This window comes from Asterias amurensis, chromosome 19 (assembly GCF_032118995.1).
Source record: "Asterias amurensis chromosome 19, ASM3211899v1".
Taxonomy (NCBI): Eukaryota; Metazoa; Echinodermata; class Asteroidea; order Forcipulatida; family Asteriidae; genus Asterias; species Asterias amurensis.
The window spans coordinates 15665786-15673947 of NC_092666.1; positions in this window are offsets into that span (position 1 = coordinate 15665786).

Consider the following 8162-nt stretch of genomic DNA (forward strand, 5'->3'; position numbering starts at 1 on the left):
ACATAATCAACCATTTAGGCCCAGTGCTGGTAAACCAGGGGTGCAGTGCCTGGGGATCGGATCAAGCAACCCTGGGAAGGGGTCCTCTGTTCTGGATCAAGGGGGAAGCTTAGGACTTAGACCCAATCGACAGTTGCAATGTAAGTTTTTCAAATTTCGGTGAGATATACCCATTAAGTTGAAGTTTGACTTGAATGGCATCAGTGGCGGATGGATTGGTGTGATTAAAGGGAACTAAATATTTCGTTTGCAGGAACATCTTTGGTTCGCTAATATCACTGAATGATGTATATAGTTGGTTTAAATCCATTATACCCTTTCGGTACAGAAAAAAAGAAAGTTCTCAGATTTACAAATAATTTACAGGGTTTACAGAAGGTAATGGTGAAAGACTTCTCTTGAAATATTGTTCCATGAAATGCTTTTCTTTTTTGAGAAAACATTAAAACAATATAAATTCTCGTTAGCGAGAATTACGGATTTATTTTAAAGCCAGTGGACACTATTGGTAATTGTCAACGACTAACCTTCAGAGTTGGTGTATCTCAACATATGCATAAAATAACAAACCTGTGAAAATTTGAGCTCAATCGGTCATCGAACTTGCGAGATAATAATGAAAGAAAAAGCACCCTTGTCACACGAAGTTCTGTGCGTTAAGATGGTTGATTTCGAGACCTCAAGTTCTAAACTTGAGGTCTCGAAATCAAATTGCTTCTTTCTCGAAAACTATGGCACTTCAGAGGGAGCCGTTTCTCACAATGTGTTATACCATCAACCTCTCCCAATTACTCGTCACCAAGAAAGGTTTCATGCTAATAAATATTTTGAGTAATTACCAATAGTGTCCACTGCCTTTAAACACATGTCATGACACGGCGAAACGCGCGGAAACAAGAATGGGTTTTCCCGTTATTTTCTCCCGACTCCGATGACCGATTGAACCTAAATTCTCACAGGTTTGTTATTTTATATATTAGTTGTGATACACGAAGTGTGGGACTTGGACAATACTGTTTACCGAAAGTGTATAATGGTTTCAACAGGCTATTGGGTAATTCTAAAGAGCTCAAACACCACCCTCTTCTTTTTGAGCAATCCTTCAGGAGTTGTTATAATATTGTCATGTGGTCAAATCTAAAGAAAAAATACAGGCAATGATTTATCCCCTGTCTTACTTTTGACAAATGTTCAGTGTGCTACTGAAACCTATCATTAATTATGGTGCAGAAATTACATGGAAGAAAAGTGACAACCAAGCAGAAGTGTTTCAAACGAATTGGTTTAAATTGATTTTGAATATAAATAGTCGATAGTTCTAATGATGCTGTTCTAGGTGCACTTTTTAGTGCACACAGGGAAAACAATTTTCACTTTTTACTTGTAATCTGTGATGAAATTTGAATTGAAATTGAATTGAAGAGGTGATCTGGGTAGATTCCCTCTATACATTGAACAATGTTGTAGCACCTTATAAATACTGGATTAAGTTAACTGGTCAACCTACAGACTTCTTTCTTTATTATGCTTGTCAAGAGGACATTAGCTTTTTAGGAATGGCAGAGAAACCTTCTTTGTTCCTGAAGAATACCTTTGGTTTGGTCAAATGGAATGCACCTTTGAGTTTTTCAGGAATTTAATTATGTAATGTGTTTATTTGCAATCCGTTTGTAAGATTATTCCCGGGGCTTTTCTGGCCAAAGAAATAAACTTAGGACATACAGGGCCGTCAAATCCTTAATATCGTCACTGCTTAGCAAGGTTTATGTGCTCAGCACATAAATTACAAGTTGAGGTTGGGAGATATACTGGTGTAGAATTTAAAGATCGTATAAATGTATGCACTGCTTGGAGGATGTTGAAACGGGAATTCGTTTAATTTGTTTTGCCCAATGTTTACTGTATTAAGAAACAAATTGTATGATACCATTGGTCAAAGTTACGAGGTTCCCCCCCCCCCCCCCCACCCGGTTGATACTTGATTACAGAGCTTTCAGACTGAACTATTGCCCTTCTTCCATTATAATAAACCCTGAGGCTGTTATGGGATTTGAGTCATTGCTTAATTAAGTGCTTTTGTGAACTTGTCTTGAAAATCCTGAAGATGTCTTTAAGAAGTTGTGTATATCAACATCAGGTGACTTACAAGTCAAACTATGCCTCATTGTCAACACAGGTGTGGTTTATTTTGGCACGCGACATTCTGAAACCGCAAAGACATTAATTTTCATGCTTTCAAACCGCGATTCTGCATCCTATCCCGTGATCCCTGTTGCTTTAAAAGGGGAGCAAACCTCTTCCTCACCTAAGATGGAGCCTGTCTCGGTCTTTTCTGCAAATGTTCATGGTACATGATGCCACCAGTGAGTACTTTGAGTTCTTAAAAAACTTAAAGTTGGTCCCCTAAGTCTTGGCTCTCTATTATCAGGGTGTTTGAGCGCGAAACCAGGCTGCTTGAACTCGTTGCCGTTAGTTCACTTCATCATATCAATCTAGACCGTTTTTAAGTGGAATAGCAATTCCTATCAGCAGCTTCCCTGAGGTATTTTCATCTGAAATATGTTTCTTCTTGTATACCTAGAGAACCTCCAACTTCGCTAATTTGAAAGATCTGACATCGCTTGGACGAATTGAGCAAATTACCATGCGTTATAAGTCGTTTGTAATCACTAGAAGACAAGTTTTTGATCAGAAGCCTACATCATCTTTCGATATAGTGAAACTTTTTGAGAATCATTTCACGTCTAATTGATGTGGTTGTGGGAAAGAAGTTGTGCTCCAGAATTTGAATCTGAGACACTGATAGAGTAACGTTTCCCAGGTTGTGTGATTTCGGATAATACCTCCGGATTTTCGGCAATATCTCAAAACTTGTCACCTTTTGACATGTTAGTAGTATCGTATACATCAACATTTTACTATGATTAAAACAATCGAATGAATAGAGTTGTTTACCGGCCAAACTCATTGATATAGTTATTAAAAACAAGCCTTTATCAATTGCACTATGACAAGCCCGGGTGCGGCAACTATAGCGGGCACGAACGCCTGAACTTGGCCGTTCATCGGGGGTGGTGGCCCCGGCACGCAACGTCCCTCGTTCGGAAGAAAATGTTGATGAACGCATGATTGTAAATCTCTTATTATAGAATACCAGATGGAATGAGAATACTTTTGATATCAGATATTGATGAAAATGATGATTGTTGATTTAGACCAATATTTATATTTATATTTATTATATTTATTTCATTTCTCGCGAATAAAAAGTACAATAAAGCACATTAATTAGGTTAAAAACATTGAAAAATAGAGCAGAGAGGAACTTAAATACACTAGGTTAAAAACATTGAAAAATACTGCAAAGAGCAATTTAAATACAGTAAAGAAAAAGAAACAGCTGTAGCCCGAAGGATTGCCTTAAAGAAACACAGTTCCTGTCGAGAGGCTCTCTTCTCCAGCTGATCCTAAAAAGAACAACAATAAAATTAAAAAAATATAAAAAAATATATAAGTATTCTATATAGCAGCAAAAAAACAAAGACGCATAAAAATAGACAAGCAAGGGCATACAAGCAAATAGAGAGCTTGTTACACGGTTCAAGACGCAAACGGTTACTTCTTTCGATAAGCAACACTCAAAATAAGATTGTGTGGAATAGAACATTAATTACAATTCGGACACAACATCTTGTTTGATTATTTTACATGTGAAGACAGTTTTACAGCACTTTAACACTTTTTTAAAGCATGATTTTTGATTATTTGACAGTATTTCGGATGGAACTTTTTCTCTGATGGTTTGAATAGGCCTACTGGCATGAAATCAACAATTATATTATTACTCACCGCACTGGAACTATTGTTCCTAAAGTATGAGCATTTTATAGTTTACCTCAAAGTAATAATAATAACCGAAAGATTTTAGTGAGTTTTTGTTAAGTTTGAAACAAACACTAGTTCATTTTACCCAATCGCATCTTTGTGTGTTGACTGCCAATGTTTAAAACATATGACACAGGAAGCATTGTTTGCCATTTCTCCTTCAAAGGGATCTCTTTTCTGTTTGAATTTTAATTCATATGCCACCAGTGTTTATCTTTGTAATGTTTTACCGAGAAGGTTAATGCAAAAAGCTTTGTCCGACTTAGGGCAAGACGGTCGAAAAAATGTGAAAAGTCTGATCCTGATTATACATCATACTCTGATTTGAGTTGAGATTAAACTTTGCTAATGTATGAAGTCTTATACACTGATGGATTGGGAGGCGGGGAGTACGTTGGAAACACCCCGATGTTCTGCTGACAAACACTGCAGCACCCAATGACGTGGTGTCTGTCCGGAAAGCAACGACGAGCAATCCAGTGCGCCGTGATCTAGCGACATATCCCGGTATATATCATCTCTCACTGTGCCGCTCACTGAACTTACTCGGACTTTCACGTCATTACAGCTCGCGGCAAGCGTGACATTTCGACTTTCGTGTCATCAACACTCGTTACGCCGTAGTTTTTTTCCAAAACCATGGTCCACTCTTATTACTTTGTATAGCAAAACCTTTTCGTTTTTCGGGGGGACTACATTTGCACCCGTGGGCACTCATTCAAAACGAGCATTAACATTTTGTGAATCTTTTATCTGCTATAATTATCGAAGCTTTGGCACCAATGGCCCGTAAGTTTTTGTATCCGATATTATTTTCTTCATGTTTTAGCATCAATCTAGAACGAATTTTCCCCAAGTCCGAATGTTTTCATTCGATACGGATTTCTGTGTAGTCCAAGTTGAAGAACTCGGAGAAATCAAGTCACGATAGCGGGCGTGAGTGGACAACGCCCCCGTCCAGTTTCGCTGAAACACCCTCTCTATCATTGCCGGCGTTTCAGGCGGGAACCATTGGGCTCGGCCAGCAAATTCATGAGATGATCGTATATTTATTTTCTTTTAGGCATTCTTCGTTGTTTCCCACCGATGTTACCTCGAATACAGCTCATTTGAAGATGAAGTGCAATATTACAAGGTAAGGTAACTATTTGTGCATCTATAGAAAATGTCGTTATTATCACTTTTGCTGGTGACAGTTTCAACAACAATCAGGGGAATCACAAGAATACTCTGCAGTTTTTGTAAAATTTCTATTTTTGTTAATAAAGGCACTGGAAATACACTAACTCAAATAATTCTTAGCATACATGCTTAATTTGTATTAATTAAGAGGAAGCTGTGTGAAACATTGTGAGCAACGGCTCCCTCTGTAGTAACGTAGTTTTTGAGAAGGAGGTTGTTTCTAATAACTAGAATATCAGAAGACTTTAAACCTGAAGCCTTTATTAGGCATCTGAAGCACACAGATTTGTGTGCATCTTTAGAAAATGTCGTTATTATCACTTTTGCTGGTGACAGTTTCAACAATAATCAGGGGATTCACAAGAATATTCTGCCGTTTTTGTACAATTCATATTTTTGTTAAAGGCACTGGACAAACACTAATTCAAACAATTGTTTGCATAAAAACATAATAATTGTAACGAGCAATAGAGAGCGGTTGAATTGGCTCCTTACTAACTCCAATATTAAAAAGACTTTAAGCATGAAGCCTTGATTAGGCATCAGAAGCACACAAGTGCTTTTTTGTGCCACAAGGGTGTTTTTTCTTTCCTCATTTTCTTGCAACCTTGATGACGTTGAGTTCAGAATTTCACACAGATTGGTGTGTTGTTTTAATGCACATGTTGGGATACCCCAAGTGAGAATACGTCTTTGACTATTACCAAACGTGTCCATTGCCTTTAATTAAACAATAAATCTGCTGTTAGAATTCAGCACATGATGTACTCGGTTGCAAAATTTACTTTTGTTCTACATCACTCAGAAAAATATTTACACAAGTTGTGTAAAAAAAACCATGTTTTAGAGGCAGGGGGTGAACCTGCTAACAGTTAGGTAAACTTTTACCAGTTCGTTGCAGGGTAAAACTTACACAACAAATACTTACAAACTTACTTCGTTTAGGAGTAAACATATTTACCTAAATTTTAAGTAAACGCTAGATATGTAAAATATTACACATTGATTGTGTAAACCTTACACTTTTATGACATGTAAAACTATTCCGCGTCACCCTTTGTATGGGTTAAAACTTTAATTTACCTTATAGCTGTGTAATTATTATTTTTTTACTGTTTGTTTAGGTAAAATGTTTACTTGGATTGTGTGTAGTCGTACACAATTACATATTTTTACCGTTGTACCCTTTTCCCGTCTGAACGTTTGAGTAAGGCCTTACTGACTGTTCGTGCTCGTCGAGCAAAAGTTACAAGCATGGGGATTTTGCTCCTTGATGATGGACGTAATGAAAGGTGAGTTTCTCAAAGACAATTGCGACCTGCAGTCATATACACAGACTGATGTGTGTCGTATTATTATTTGTTAGTTTTTACAACCATTTCGGCCTACATTTTTGTCATAAACGTGAAGATGTCTGCAGCGCTATAAAGTGGGCATGTGTTGTAACGTGTTGCAATATGTTGTTTTGTTATAGCAGCACTATAGCGCTGTATACATCTTCAAGTTCATGGCAAACATGTAGGTCAGAATGGTTGTAAAAACTAACAAATAATAATACGACACACATCAGTAGATATGACTGTAGATCGTAACAACTTTTGAGAAATTCACCTTTTAATACGTCCACCTAGGAGCAAAAATCTCCATTCTTGTTACTTTTGCTCGACGAGCACGAACGACATGACTGCATGGACTGAGACGTTAGCAACTTGTCACGCAGACGCGCGTGCGCACACGAGGGGAAAAACAAAAAACATAACTTGCATGTAAACACCGGATTCTTTTCACAGTTCCTAGTAAGACCTACCAATGCCATGTAAAGTTTCTCTTTACTTCGGTAAATCTTACATAACTTTTGTTAACTGCAATACTTACTCTCAAAACATGTAAAGATTTTTTTACACTACAAATCAGTACATATTTTTGGCCGTGTTTTACTTAATTTAGGTAGTTTCTTACACAACTTTTTTTACATAACATCTTTTTACCATTTGTTTTCTGAGTGCAAAGTTTTGTCACACTGCGCATGTTTTTTTCAGGCAACTTGTAAGGCAGATGCAGCAGATACCTCATGCATTGCATGAGAATGCAAATATTTGGGCCGTAAATTAACACCCCCATAAAGTGTGTAAAGATTGGAGTGTAAATGAATTTTCGAATGGACCGTTAATTATGCATATGACGTAGTGTCATACGTAGGGCACCCTCGCCTAGAGCTCTAAATGAGGCTGTTCATTGGCCAATCCCGTGCGCCGTGCGTTTAAAATCTGCGCAATCGATTGTTTCATAATCGGTTTAATTCTAATAAAGATGGCCATTGGATGGCATCATTACACCATGGCAGGGCCCAATTTCATAGTGCTGCTAAGCACAACAAATTTGCTTAGTATGAAATTTCTTCCTTAAAACCAGGATTACGAACCAAATTTTCATTTGTTGCACATTGCCTGATCATGTCACAGCATGTGGAAATTTGGTTAGTAATCCTGTTTTTTATCAAGGAAGAAATATGACTGCTAAGCAAATTTTTGTGCTTAGCAGTTGTATGAAATTGGGCCCTGGTCTATAAAGGAGAATGCCTGAAGTTGTTGCCTGTGAATTGCCTCATCCCATGTGACACGCCCTTTTTTTTGTGTGTGTTGTGTTGTGTTGTGTCCTGAGCCAGCTGTATAATGCGGTTTTTTGAAATTAAATTGCTGTTTTCTAATCGCAAGTTGTAGCAGTTCTCCTAACAGTGTGGCTCTGGATGTGCCTTTACATCCTCTGCGTTTATTTCTTCACAATTTCTTTACAATTTAGTTTCTTTATATTTCCCGAATAACCACTGTTAGGTAAAATGTGTGTACATTCTTACATTGTAAAGCAAATTAGAAATATATTACATTATATCATTGTGTTGTCTCTAAAAATGTACCCCCCCCCCAAAAAAAAAAAAAAAATAAAATATATATATATATATATGTTATATATATCAGATAATAAACCACAAGGGAAACTGACTGGGTACATTTTTAAATGATTTTGGGTTGAACAAAGAAACAAATGACTAGAGCGGGATTTAAACCAATGACCTCCGGTTTAACGTGCCGTTATAT